We start from the raw sequence: 15,070 nt of genomic DNA, 5'->3' as shown, positions 1-15,070 counted from the left end.
AAGGGGAAGAGAAGAGGGAAAACGTGCTTCAGTAAGGCTCCTGCCATTGGCCACATCTGTCCTTGTCTGTGTGATCCACTAACCAGGATCCTTCCACCCCTTACCTGCCATCACCTATCAGCATTACCTGTGGATGACCCATCCCTCCAGCTGCTCCCCTGTGACCCTCGTATGTTCTACCTTTTCTGCCCAGTGTTGCCCTCTCCTTCCCTTCCCTCCTCATCCAGCTGCAATTCCATTTTCCTCCATTCCAGTACTAATTTTGCCATTACCCTTAACGTCCTTGCTCCTCTGTCCTCGTCACACTTGTCTGACAGATCCTCAGCCTGGATGAACTCCACCTGCTTGCTCTGTACCTGCCACTGCCGGAGGAGGAGCCGCAAGACCTGGAAGCAGGCACCAGCAGGAATGCTTCTGGCCCACAGCCCTGCCTGGCTCTCCCCCCTGCCCTCTCCTCCCTCCTTCCCTGCAAAGATATTGCCAAGCCTTCTCCACTCCCCTCAGCCTGCCTGCAGCCCTATGCAGACCCCTTGCCTCTGTTTATGGAGAAAAGTGGGTCCACTCCACCTTTGCTGCCCCCTCCACCCTTCCGATCCTCCATGAGGTTAGAAAAACACCGGTCCTGCCCAAGGACTTCTTTGGATCCCATTTCTCACTTTCTCAGAAAACTTAAGGTGTTGATTGTCACACCTCTTCTCACACCCTGGCTCCTAGAAATGGTCTTTCAATTTGCTGCTCTCTTCTTAAAAACAAAACAAACGAGCTGAAAACAAATGAAAACTTTTCCTGAAACACTTCTGTCTCCAGATAAGACCCCCTCCCTCTGGGTCACAGGACACTTCTCCAAAGAGTTGTCATGTTCTGCCTCCACTTCACTCCAGCCCGGCTGCTGCCCCATCACTGTAAACAAGGCAGCGCCCATTAAGGTCCTCAGGGAGCTCCATGGCACTATGTTCATGAAAACCTTTCATTTTATGGATTTCCCAGAAGTACTCAGTACCTTTTAATCACTCCCTCATTCTCATGAAACTTTGTTGATATTTATCTCGGTAGTTATTTGACTAAGTCTGTTCCCGTTGTACAGCGAGATCCACGAGAGCAGGGCCGTGTCTTTGTGCTGCTGTCTCTCAGCGCTTACATCCAGTCCCCTCCACTAGGGTGCCTCAGAGCATCTGGGAACCGGCATCTCGAAAACAACACTCCTGACCTCTGCCACCAGGGTCCTCTCCCAGGGTCCTATATCCCTGTAAATGGCACCTCCACCCATCCATTTGCACAAATCAAGAAGCTGGAGTCATCCTGGACGCTTCTCACCCTCTTACCATCCCCATGCCCAAACGCTGGTAGGCCATCAAGTGGGAATAAGCAAAGTTTGGAGACTGGGGAGGCCCCCAAATTTCACTACGCCAACCTTCCCTACGAAGGGGCATACTTGGAGCATGAGCCCCACAGGAATGTTGGCCAAGAGCAGGGAGGCAATCGCACGGTGTGTTGGAGGGTCGCTCAGAAAACTTCTGTTACTTCCTTTCAACACTGGGCATCTTATCCCTCTTTCCAGAGAGATTCCAACAACTGTGGCAAAGTTTTGCTTCTGACAGAGCCAGGCTTAATTTTTGTGCGCCTCGCCTTGGGTCTGCAAGCAGCATTGAGATCTGCCTGGCTATGGGTTAGAGGTCCCCGAACACAGTGGTCCTGACAGTGGCCGTGGCCCAGGAAATGCTGAGAATCTAGGGAGCCACCGCAGGCCACACAGAATCCAGAGGATCTGGAACCACCTTGGGCAAACCAAATCTTGGCCTCTCCGTGGTCCATTTCTTTCAGTCACAAACGTCCTTGTTTCTGTATAGTTGAGCATTAAAGACAGTTTGATTGTTGGCCCCACGCCCATATAGAATTCCCTGTTCTTCCCAGATTTAAAAAATTATCTTTTCCTTGGTAAACATCAAGACTCTGAAAATAGGCCTTAAAAATGGATCAGTATTCATTTCTAGAATTTTCAGTTTGCAAATGTTACCAGGACTCAAATGTGTAAGCACCTGATACCAGTTTGGGAATCACCATAAATGACAGACCAGAATTAGAATTAGGTGACAATTTTCTTTCCATTGTATCCCCATCCAGCCTGATAAATTACTTTGTTTACCAGCAGGTTCTTTCTGTGGACTTCCTTTGTTATTTATGCAGATGTTTCCTTCTTCAGTTCAATTATTTATGTTCATAGTTCTTATTTCTGCTCTTTAAACATTAAATCGACAAAAGAGTGCAAAGCCATATACCTCTTTTTGGTGTATTTTTATTGCTGCCACACTTTCTGTCAGCTCTAGATTTGATTTTCAGAGAAAAATAAAAGTTTATATACAAATCAAAATAATCCAAATGTTTTACATTTGAATTTTACTTTTATTAGGAATAAAAAGTTTTAGTTTTTTAATGATTCATTAAACAATCTCAAAACATTGTTTCTTTTAACTGCATTTAGGGTTTTTTGGGAAGATAATTAGAGCAAAAGTTTTCTAAATGCCTGCGTTTTACATTGAGCCCCATGGAAAGAGGCCTCTTTGCTCATCCCTTCCCATGACTGTATTGGAGTAAAAGTTCACAAGGGTGTTTGAGCTCAAAGGTATTTCCCAAGATGGTCTAGTTCAATGACTCCACAAACCAGGTGGTTGTCAGAATCAAAAGTTTTTAAAAATAAACAAAAACATGCTATATTGTAATTATGAAAAGAATGTACACGTGGAGGTCAATATAACTTTAGTACAGAAAGATATGAAGTGCAAAAAATCTCTCTTCTCCCACCTCCCCCAAATCCTCAAGGCCTCAACCCAGAGGAAGCCACTGTTACCAACGTCTCTTTTAGCTCTGACGATAACACTATGACCTCTCGTATATTTACCTTGTTTTATGAGCTTCAGGTAGTACATGTTGCTCTGCTATGAAAAGATGAGGAATTTAGCACATTGATCTGTTCTCTTCCCCGATACTTCTCAATTTTTGTTGCTTATATCATTTTTAATTCTTCTAGTATTTACTCACATAACTTCATATATCTAGGCCTCCGTTTTCAATCCACCAGTGTTAGCAAGTTTCCAGTGACTCTATACTACATATGCAGAGATGAGGGCACCTGTACCAACCCCTCTTCTCTGCTTCCCACTCACTAGTCCAAACTTAAGTTTAGGGCATTTACATTCTATAGATATAAATTCAATGCCTTGTCTATGGATTATATCTAAATGTTGAAAAGTAATCGTTTTAAAATACTATCATTATTTTTTTAAATATCATGATATTCACCATAGAACCCTGTGGAATTATTGGGTCTATAAAAAAAGTAAATGTAATTTTGGTTCCCTAAACTTGACCTCTTAAAAAGAGTATCCCAAACATCAAGGTCAAAATTCTCCACCATTTGCTCGAAAACTCATGGCACGTTTTTGTTTGCTTCAACAAAAGCTGACTTTGTCATACGGTTTTTTGTTTGTTTTTCTGGAGCTCTTAATTGCTTTGTGTTGTTGTTGACAGAAGAGACTGTGTGTTTATTTATCTTTCAGCTCTTCCAGGTTTTTGTGAATAACAGCTTGTGTAATGGACTCCAGGTTATTCTTTCACACAGGTCCCTACATAGGGTCTTAATGTTCTGAATATACAGTGTTTGTATCAGTTGGAATTGCATTTGCCATTTGCCTGCAAGTAACAGGAAACCCAACTTATAGTAGCTTACCCAAATAGCACTGATTTTCTAAAGGTAAAAGAAATCTAGAAGTAAGCCATCCAGGCCCAGTACTAAGGTTCCAAGATGCTTTGGAGATCTACGTTCCTTCTTTCTCTCCACTTAGCTATTCATGCTCTCACTGTGTGGCTTTTGTCCTCATGCTCATCATGTGATGGCTGCAGGATGGATGCTTACCTCTAACACAGGGTCTGCAGTCCCCAGGCAGGAAGAAGGGGAAATGTGAAAAGCAAAGAGCCAGTGCTGGCTGAGTTCGATCATCTTTGAAGAGTTTTCCCGGAGGATTGCACCCACTGACCTCTGCTTACATCCTATTGGTCATGGTTGTCTGATAGCCACTCTAGATGCAAGGGAGTCTGGGAAATGTAGTTTGTAGCTGGGTACATTATGCCCTGTAGAAAATAAGTTTTTAGTAAAGGAAATGTAAATACACCTTGGGTTAGCAACTAGCAATGAGTTTTTTTTTTTTTTTCTTCATTGCATTTCAAGGTTAGTTGTGCTGTTTCTTAAAAATTTGGATTCTCAGGTCCTATTGTGGTAGCCCCTCCACCTCCCACCCCCCACACCAGCTTGGGAATGTTACTATTCTTAGTAAACCCCCTCAAGGGATAATTTGCATCCAGATCTTCACCTGTTCACAGACAAACGCGGGAACCACTGTTTATTTAGTTGTGAAAGTCAAAGCTACACATGAACTCTTTTTCCCCCCTTATGGATTATTTAATCAACACATGTTTCTAAAGCTCCCATTTTGCATCAGCTTTTTCTTAAATTCTGTGGAGAACATGGATGTATCAAGCATTTACTACCCCGGCTCCAAAAAAGTGCATTACAATGCAGCATGCATGATACCTAAGAATCTAAGGAATGTAATATTGTACTAGAGCTAAGAAGGGCTAGAGGGGCTTGTTGGCCCAGCCCTGCTTCAAAGACCAGTGTGGTCAAACACAGAAAGGGGCTAGTTGGAGAATGCAGAGGCTGACAGTGGTCAGGGTTCAGACAGGCGAAGAGGGCAGTTGACTTCGGAAAGAACACATGATAATAAGTACAATATAAACACGAGGGAAAGAAGCAAACAGGCTACTATATGCAGTATTTTAGAGTAATATGAAACAATTTAAAGGTAATGAGAAAAGACTGATATGTTATTGCCATTTCATAACTATTTTTTTGTGATTTAAAAGCTTTGCACAAAACAATATCTGATCTCTTCAAGCTAACATTTGAGTTGAAACACTCCTATATTAAAACTGCTAATGGGAGCCTTGGGCTTTGGTGCAGGCATGGACAAGTCCAAGAAACACACCAGGCACAACCAGTCACAAAAATGGCACAGAAATGGCATCAAGAAACTATGGTCACAAAGGTATGAATCTCTCTTGGGGGCACCTGGGTGATTCAGTCGGTTAATCGGCTGACTCTTGATTTCAGCTCAGGTCATGATCTCGTGGTGTGGGAGTTGGAGCCCCACGTTGGGCTCTGCGTTCACAGCACAGAGCCTGATTTGGATCCTCTGTCTCCCTCTCTCTGCCTCTCCCCACCCCTCTCAAAAATAAATAAATGTGAAAAAAACAATTGAAAAAACCCAAAGGTATGAAATATCTTAAGGGGGTAGACCCCAAGTTCCTGAGGAATACACTTTGCCTGGAAGCACGACAAGAAGGGCCTGAAGAAGATGCAGGCCAACAACGCCGAGTTCATGAGTGCACGTACCAAGGCTATCAAGGCCCTTGTCGAGCCCAAGATCCCAAACAGTGGCAGCTGCAAGCTCAATCAATCGACTTGCCTACATCGCTCACCCCAAGCTTGGGAAACGTGCTTGTGCCTGCACTGCCAAGATCTCAGACTCTGCCGGCCAAAGGCCAAGGCCTAGGCTCAAACCAAGGCCCAGGCTGCAGCTGAAACTCCGGCTCCAGCCCCTGCTGCAGCTCAGGTTCCCCAAAGTGCCTGGGCCCCCACAGAGGCTCCGGTGTAGAGCCTTCTGTCTGCCAGGGTGGCAGGACTGGTGTGATGCCTGGCCTTCTATCAGCCGCCTGTGCTACTTTTACAAATAAACCCGCGGCAGGATCTGTCAAAAAAAGAAAAAAAAAAAAAAAAGAAAAACAAACAAAAAACCACAACTGCTATGCATATCCAATAGTATTTTAAAAATAAAATACTGGGGGCAAGGCATGCCCTAGAATTCACTTGGTTTTATAGTGTGTTTAGGTAAAATAATGTCTGTGTGTGTATTGCTTTTATTAATATGACATACTGTGTGATAGCTGGACCTAGCAGCTCCTCAGTTGTGTGTAATATTAAGTAAGAGCAAATTTAAAAAAGGAAACTCTACAGATCCTGGGTGGATGGGGAACCCCCTTGACTATTTTTTGCATGTGGGGGATAAAAGAGCTACCGCACGGCCAGGCAGCCAGGCTGTTTCTGAAACGTGTGTGCCACTTCTAGAATGTCACACAGCTGAGTGGTGTGTGCTCTGAGGAGGCAGAGGACAATGAGTGTACACTGGCCGTGCTGTTCAGGGATGGCGACATAGCCAGCCACATGGTCCCTGGGTTTTACACGGGAGATCAAGTCATGCATGGTATTGTCTGAATAGGAACTCAAAAAATCATTAAAGATTTTCTTATGGTTCCTCAACTGTTTTTGGTTCATCTGGAAACTGGAAACACTAAAACATGCACAACGGTTATAAAAAAAAAAAAACCACCTAGGACCTTTGTTTTCATTACTTTGTGAACGTCCATTTTATACCTTTCACGAAGGTGCTTGGAGAGCCACCACGGCAGCTGGAACCTGAGAAGCCATGATCTTGGAGAGCAGGGAAGCCCAGAGAAGAGAGCCTGACATTTGCTGTCACTTCGTTCCATGATGAATTTGTTGCTTTGAAAGCGGTGACTGAGGGGACGAGGCACTGAGCAGGAAAGGGAAAGATGAGTAGACGCCGAAAAGCTGGGCAAAGTGTATGTTTAGACAGACGCAGGGCTGCAGTGGAAGAGCAGCCCTGGTGACCACCAGGCTGTCAGTGGGGCCCTGAAGGGCACGCCTACCAGGAACCGGTAAACTAAAAGTCAGCAGAGGAGAAAAGGAATGCAGCCTCCAACTGAACCCCTTGATGAGATGTGAGGTGGGTCCCCTGCCCTGACTGCCCCTGGCTGTTAGTGGGCCCGGAGTAAGTTCATCAGGTGCTTTGTTTTCTTCTTTCTTCTATGGGCAGGTGTTTTCCAGAGCCACCAGAGCTCAAGTAACCCCTGGTGTTTAAGATAAGTAGCTTTACAGACTTGTTTTCCTCCTGCAGTGGCTGAAAAAGTGTTTCTGACAGTTTCTAAAACCTAAGCACAGCATACAGGCTTTTCTCTCAGTTCTTTTGGTTTTTGTTTTTTTATTCTTTTTTAGACTTTATGACAGATGTCTAGAACGACAGGTACCAATGTTTTTATAGTGGCTGTCACTGGTTGGCAGGTTTTCATGTGACTTTCACTTTCTTCTTTGAATTTTTAAAATTCCTTTTGGTTTTTAAAATGGATCAGTACTCTTCTTTTAAATTTTTTTTTAACGTTTTACTTTATATTTGAGAGAGAGAGCGAGCAGGGGAGAGGGAGGGGCAGAGAGACAGAGACAGAATTTGAAGCAGACTCCAGGTTCTGAGCTGCCAGCACAGAGTCTGACACAGGGCTCGAACTCCACGAGCAGTAAGATCATGACCTGAGCTAAGTCAGATGCTCAACCGATGGCGCCACCCAGGTGCCCCAATGTTCTGCTTTTAGAAGATAGCCGTTAGGTCCTAAATCTTTTCTAGGCCAAGCACCTTCAAATTCTTTGGCTAATCCACATACAACTTGATTTCCAGTCCAATTCTAATTGCTTTCCTTTACATACATCCTCATGCCTCTAGGTGGTAGAGCAGTTCTCTAAGTTTTGGGCCTCAGGACATCTTTTCACTGTAAAAATTATTGAGGACCTCAATGAGCTTCTGTTTATGGGTTGTATCAATATTTACTGTTAAAAGTCAAAACTGAAAAAAATTTAGACATTTAAAAATAAAAAAAACATTACATGTTCATGTAAAGAACATCCATAAGTAACAAATAACTGTTTTCCAAAACTTCAGTAAAATGGCATTTTTATATTTTGCAAATCTAATGTCTGACTTCACAGAAGACGGCTGAATTCTCATATCTGCTTCTGTACTCTATGTGTTGGGCTATCTTGTTTTCATTGAAGTATGTGGGGGAAATCTGGCCTCATATAGGTAGGTAGTTGGAGAAGGGAAGAGTATATTAATGGCCTTTTCAGATCATTGTAGATATTCTTTAATATTACACAAGTATTCAACAAGTGGTAGTTTCTTAAGGTTAGTTGCAATGTGGCATCTAAAACTGTTATCAATACATTTTTTGTACTCTGTTGCATTAAAATGCACTAGTCTTTCTTGAGCTTTGAATGTATCTTACTTGTTACCTATTGTTCCAATACAAATTACCCCCAAAACTTAATAGCTTAAACTCACATTTTTTTTTTAACATTTTCTGTGCATCAGGATAGGGCAAGCATCAGGATTTTCATTCAAGGCCTCTCATGAGTTGCAGTTATGATGTTGACCAGGGCTGCCATCATCTGAAGGTGTGACTGAAGACAGAAGATCGGCTTTTAACCCCATTCATGTGGCTGTTGTCAGGATTTTGTTCCCCATATGAGTCTTGAGAGTCCTCAAGACATGGCAGCTGACCTCCCCCAGAGTAAGGGATCCAAGAAAGCACAAGGCAGGGCCACAATGTCTTTTATACACTAAAGTCACACACCACCACTTCTGCTAGGTTCTGTTCACTGACAGATTCACTGAATAGAGTCCACATTCAAGGGGAAGGGAATTAGCTTCCATCTTTTCAAAGGAGAGGTATCAAAGAATTTGCGGACATATTTTAAAACCAAAATACTCACGATTTTGTAACATCATCATGCATTAGCCATTGGGAGAATATTTGTTCACTGAAATGTTGATAATTATGCTTTCAAAAATCATGTCACTATTAGTACTGATCTTACTAGATATCACTACACACTTACTAGAATGGCTAGAAAGTAAATTTAAAAAAAAACCTGATTATAAAAAATGATGGGCAGGATATGGAGAAACTCATACAGTGCAGGTGGGAGTGTAAAATGATACGGCCACTATAGAAAACAGTTGAGTTTCTTATAAAACTGAACATGCATTTATCATACAACCCAGCAATTGCACTATATTGTTCATGCAAAAATATGTATACAGATGTTCATAGCAGCTTTATTCATAACAGCCAATACCAGAAATAACCACCCATGTCTTTCCATGGCTGAACGGTTGAACAAATTTGTGTATTTCACTCTTGCAGATTCCTGTCATTTCACAAATCTGTTAAGAGGATCCTTTTTTATCATCAAGTCACTGTCAAAAACATTGAATAAACTGGGGTTGATACAAAAGTCCTGAGTCTCCTGAATCTTGTTTGACAATGATTGGCTACTAGGTTGCTCAATGGCTAATTTTATCTAAAGTTACCATTCCATAAATTATTCACCATGACCAAGTGGAATTTATACCTGGGATGCTGGTTCAGTATCTGCAAAACAATCAATGTGATTCATCACATTAATAAAAGAAAAGACAAGAACCATATGATCCTCTCAATACATGCAGAGAAAGCATTTGACAAAATACAACATCCTTTCTTGATAAAAACCCTCAAGAAAGTTGGGATAGAAGGATTGTACCTCGAGATCATAAAAGCCATATACGAAAGACCCAACGCTAATATTATCCTCAACGGGGAAAAACTGAGAGCTTTCCCCCCTAAGGTCAGAAATAAGACAGAGATGTCCATTCTTGCCACTGTTATTCAACATAGTATTGGAAGTCTTAGCCTCAGCAATCAGAAAACACAAAGAAATAAAAGGCATCCAAATCGGCCAGGAGGAGGTCAAACTTTCACTCTTCGCAGATGACATGATATTCTATATGGAAAACCCAAAAGATTCCACCAAAACTAGAACTGATTCATGAATTCAGCAAAGTTGTAGGATATAAAATCAATGCACAGATATCGGTTGCATTCCTATACATCAACAATGAAGCAACAGAAACAGAAATCAAGGAATCAATCCCATTTACAGTTGCACCAAAAACCATAAAATACCTAGGAACAAATCTAACCAAAGAGGTAAAAAATCTATACACTGAAAACTATAGAAAGCTGATGAAAGAAATTGAAGAACACACACAAAAAAGGAAAAATATTCCTGGATAGGAAGAACAAAATATTGGTAAAATGTCAATACTACCCAAAGCAACCTACATATTCAACGGAATCCCTATCAAAATAACACCAGAACTCTTCACAGAGCTAGGACAAACAATCCTAAGATTTGTATGGAACCAGAAAAGACTCCAAATAGCCAAAGCAATCTTGAAAAAGAAAACCAAAGCAGGAGGCATCACAATCTCGGACCTCAAGCTGTATTACCAAAGCTGTAATCATCAAGACAGTGTGGTACTGGCACAAAAACAGACACTCAGATCAATGGAACAGAACCCAGAAATGGACCCACAAATGTATGGCCAACTAATCTTTGACAAAGCAGGAAAGAGCATTCAGTGGAATAAAAAGACAGTCTCTTCAGCAGCAAGTGGTGCTGGGAAAACTGGACAGCGACATGCAGAAAAATGAACCACTTTCTTATACCATACACAAAAATAAGCTCAAAATGGATGAAGACCTAAATGAAGACAGGAAGCCATCAAAATCCTTGAGGAGAAAGCAGGCAAAAATGTCTTTGATCTTGGCCACAGCAACTTCTTACTCAACACGTCTCTGGAGGCAAGGGAAACAAAAACAAAAATGAACTATTAGGACCTCATCAAAATAAAATGCTTCTGCACAGCAAAGGAAATAATCAGCAAAACTAAAAGGCAATCGACAGAATGGGAGAAGATATTTGCAAACAACGTATCAAGTAAAGGGTTAGTATCCAAAATCTATAAAGAACTTATCAAACTCAACACCAAGAAAACAAATAATCCAGTGAAGAAATGGGCAAAAGACATGAAGACACTTCTCCAGACAAGACATCCAGATGGCCAGCTGATACATGAAAAAATGCTCCACATCACTCATCATCAGGGAAATACAAATCAAAACCACAATGAAATACCACCTCACATCTGTCAGAATGGTTGACATTAATAACTCAGGCAACAACAGATGTTGGCGAGGATGCGGAGGAAGAGGATCTCTTTTGCACTGCTGGTGGGAATGCAAGCTGGTGCAGCCACTCTGGAAAATAGTATGGAGGTTCCTCAAAAAATTATAAATAGAACTACCCTACGACCCAGCAATTGCACTCTAGGTATTTATCCAAGGGATACAGGTGTGCTGTTTCGAAGGGACATATGCACCCCAATGTTTATAGTAACACTATCAACAATAGCCAAAGTATGGAAAAAGCCCAAATGTCCATCGATGGATGAATGGATAAAGAAGAGGTGGTATATATAAACAATGGAGTATTACTCACAATCAAAAAGAATGAAATCTTGCCATTTGCAACTACGTGGATAGAACTGGAGGGTATTATGCTAAGTGAAATTAGAGAAAGACAAAAATCGTATGACTTCACTCGTATGAGGACTTTAAGAGAGAAAACAGATGAACATAAGGGAAAGGAAACAAAAATAATATAGAAACAGGGAGGGGGACAAAACAGAAGAGACTCATAAACATGGAGAACAAACTGAGGGTTACGGCAGGGGTTGTGGGAGGCGGGTTGGGCTAAATGGGTAAGGGACACTAAGGAATCTATTCCTGAAATCGTTGTTGCACTATATGCTAATTTGGATGTAAATTTAAAAAAATAAAAAGTAAAATTAAAAAAAAATCCTACCTCTTGTATTGCCCTATTTTTAACAAGCCTACTTAATGGATTTTTTGAAATTCATGCACACTCAAGTGATAGTAACATTTTAATAAGTAAATCTATATGTATATTCTTCCTTTTAAAAGTAGTACCGGAGTGGCTCCTGCAAATATCCAAGAGCTTCCCGTTCTCCATCATTCCTCCTCAATTATGGGCAATGTTCCCACGATCTCATCTGAAATTTCCCCAAATATCTTGGATATTTGTTATCCAAGCAAAATTCTTAAATCAGTTGAAGAAGTAGGATGCCCACCAAAAAAAATCTTTATATCCACCTTAGTCTTTGTATCAGCCTGCTTACACTACTATAACAAAATACCACAGGGTGACTTCAAAAACAAATGAATTTTCTCACAGTTCTGGAGGATTAAAGTCCAAGATCAAAGTGCCAGCACAGTTGGGTGTCTGATGAGGCCTCTCTCCTTGGGGTGCAGACAGCTGCCTTCTCAGTGTCCTCATGTGGCTTTTCCTCTGTTGTGTGTAGGGAGAAATCTCTGGTGTCTCTCCCTCTTCTGCTAAGGATACCAGTCCTATTGGATTAAAGTCCCACCCTTAAGACTTTTCTTAACCTTTATTAAAAGCCTCCTTAAACAGCCTCACTTAACCTCCTTAAAAGCCCTATTTCTAAATATAGTTGTCACATTAGGGGTTAAGGCTGCAACATATGAACTGGGAGGATGGGGGGATGATGCTTCAATTCTGCTGTCCAATGTTTGTTTTACCATTTTCCAAATATACAATTTCAAAAAAAAATGAAATTGATGAGTTGTTTTGTTATTAACAATATACTAATACTACAAGCAATGGACTTGTTTCTTCTTCAGATTTAACTTTCAAACCCTCTTTCATGTTTTCCAGATTTTTCATAAATTTTGACTCATTGATGCTTTACCATTCTTATGACTTTGTGTCAAATATTCTATTCAATTACGTGTTCTTTCTGTCCCAGAAATCATTAGAAAGATGAGTAGTAGCTCACTTATTTATTCTGTGAATACCCCACCTTCCCCTTCCAGCTGCTTTCTTATCTTTCTACTATATTTGACCTTAACTCCTCAAAAAGCCAGCTATGTTTGGGAAAAAGCTGGAAAGCCTAGGACAGCAAAAGTAATGCTGTTCCCAAAAGTACCCTTCTAATATTTCTGAATTGATTAACACATAGGAGATCAAAAAATAAAAACAAGAGGCTTTCAAATGAATAAACTGTTTCCAAGCACAAGCTTTGAAAACTTAAATCATTCTTTAAATTTTATGTAATCCATACAAAACTCCAATAGAAAAATACCTATATTCAAAACATAAGTATTGAGGTTTGAAAAGTACAATCAGATGAGCTTTCACCCCCCAATTTCTTTTTTTAAGCTTATTTAATCTCTGCACCCAACATGGGGCTCAAACTCACAATCCCAAGATCAAGAGCCACGTGTTCTACTGACCGAGCCAGCCAGGTGCCCTTTACCCGTAATTTCTTTTCTTTTTTTTTTTTTTTTTAATGTTTATTTATTTTTGAGACAGAGAGAGACAGAGCATGAACGGGGGAGGGTCAGAGAGAGGGAGACACAGACTCTGAAACAGGCTCCAGGCTCTGAGCTGTCAGCACAGAGCCCGACGCGGGGCTCGAACTCACAGACTGCGAGATCATGACCTGAGCCGAAGTCGGCCGCTTAACCGACTGAGCCACCCAGGCGCCCCTACCCGTAATTTCTAAAGTGCTGGGAAAACTGCTCAGAATTTCAGAAGGTGCAGAGAACAGTCTCTCGTGATGCCTGGAACCTAAATGAACTGCCTCTGACATATCTTAGAGACTCCACCTCCTCATCTTGCTTAGGGTGTCTACCCATGACCAACATTTCACCATCAGTGGCCCCGCTTCATCCTGCTTCCTGTTCAGAGGTGTTTTTAAACAGTAACATATGCTGAAGGGAAAAAAAAAAATTGGTAGGGATGCATGCCACACTAGAAACAATAGTTTCTGGAATACAACGGACTTTTGCTTTCACATTTCTGAATTCCTGTAACATTTAAATTCAAATAAGCATGTAGTTCTCATTTTTGTAAGCAGAAAAGCTGATTTTTTATAAAAAAGGCAATGCAAACAACTATTTTGTTGATATAAAAATCCTCTACAGTCATCCTTACTTCCATAACTTATAGATACTCATGTATCTACTTCCAATAAAGTAAAATATCCTTATTTCCAAATGTTGGGCTTTTCCCATTTGTATTTGAGTCTTTACTTAGCAACACTCCCACTTTCTTTTTCCACTATGTGAAATATGTACTCATGGATAAGTAAGAGAAAAACCTATTCGTAATATGAAGTAGATCATTTACTGAAATCTAAATATGAGAAGTTGAATGGGAAAAAAACTGCTTAAGATAACTAATTAAGATAATTAAGATAACTAATTAAGATAATTAAGTGTTGCTTAATTTTATAAAGAAGGGGTAACTTGGTGCCAGGACATAAGTTAACATAAAGAACAGTAAGAAACCACACAAAGAACCAATTCTAAAATGCTCTCTTCATATTTAATATCTTAAAAAGCATGTTCACAGCACACTCCAAGAATGCCACACAGCAATGGTTTGCTGCTCTTTGTCAAACAGAGTATGTCAGAAAACAAAACAAAAAACTCTTTAAATGGTTCATGGTTTTTAAAATTAGTTCTCTGAAATTTCTGTAAAGCCAATAATCACCACTCATCTAAATCTTTGTTTCAGAGTAGTAAACATTTCAGAAATGTAATGAGTCTATCCAAAATCACACTTCTCTGAAATGCAGTTAAAAGCTATGTAACAGAAACAAAAATAAATATTTTTCTAGAAAGAACATATTTGGCATCTTAAAATAACGTTAAAGAAGCTTTCGAGTGTGAATGATGTTTAGATTTTTACTTTCCAGTACCAGACAGAAAGTTTGGGCTTTCAGTAGCAAAAAGTTTGGGTCTTTGAAGTCAACTAACTTGACTTCAGTAACAGGAGGAATGATTACACTGTAGTTAATGAACTTCAATCCTAACAAAACCAATGTACTTCTCAACTATAGTGTTTGATTTATATAAGAAGTGACATCCAGCCAGTACTAAAAATTATTGAGTGAGGCCAGTTCAAATTGCTTGGTTAATTTGGTGCACACATTATTTTATATATACTCTTCAACATGTGACTATTTAATATTTCTAATTCGTTTGCTCTATTTCAAAATCAATCAGTAGACAGTCTGAATGAAATGTAAATTGAACTTTGTTTCACTGATTTCATTAAAATATGTAAAACATGGTTAATTATATTCCATCGTTCCGGATAATTAACATTTTCATTATAAACACAGAGCAGTTGCACCATGAATTCTACCCTAACCACTTCACCTAAACGTAGAAAAAT

General features: G+C 40.3%; 1 pseudogene; it reads left to right on the top strand.

The window, feature by feature from the left end:
• Positions 1-5,003: 5,003 nt before the first annotated feature.
• Positions 5,004-6,987, top strand: LOC122203944 (annotated as a pseudogene).
• Positions 6,988-15,070: the final 8,083 nt, after the last annotated feature.

This window comes from Panthera leo, chromosome D3, assembly GCF_018350215.1.
Source record: "Panthera leo isolate Ple1 chromosome D3, P.leo_Ple1_pat1.1, whole genome shotgun sequence".
NCBI classification, from domain to species: Eukaryota; Metazoa; Chordata; class Mammalia; order Carnivora; family Felidae; genus Panthera; species Panthera leo.
Note: the sequence above shows the minus strand (reverse complement) of the source record. Positions and strands in the feature narration are given on the sequence as shown.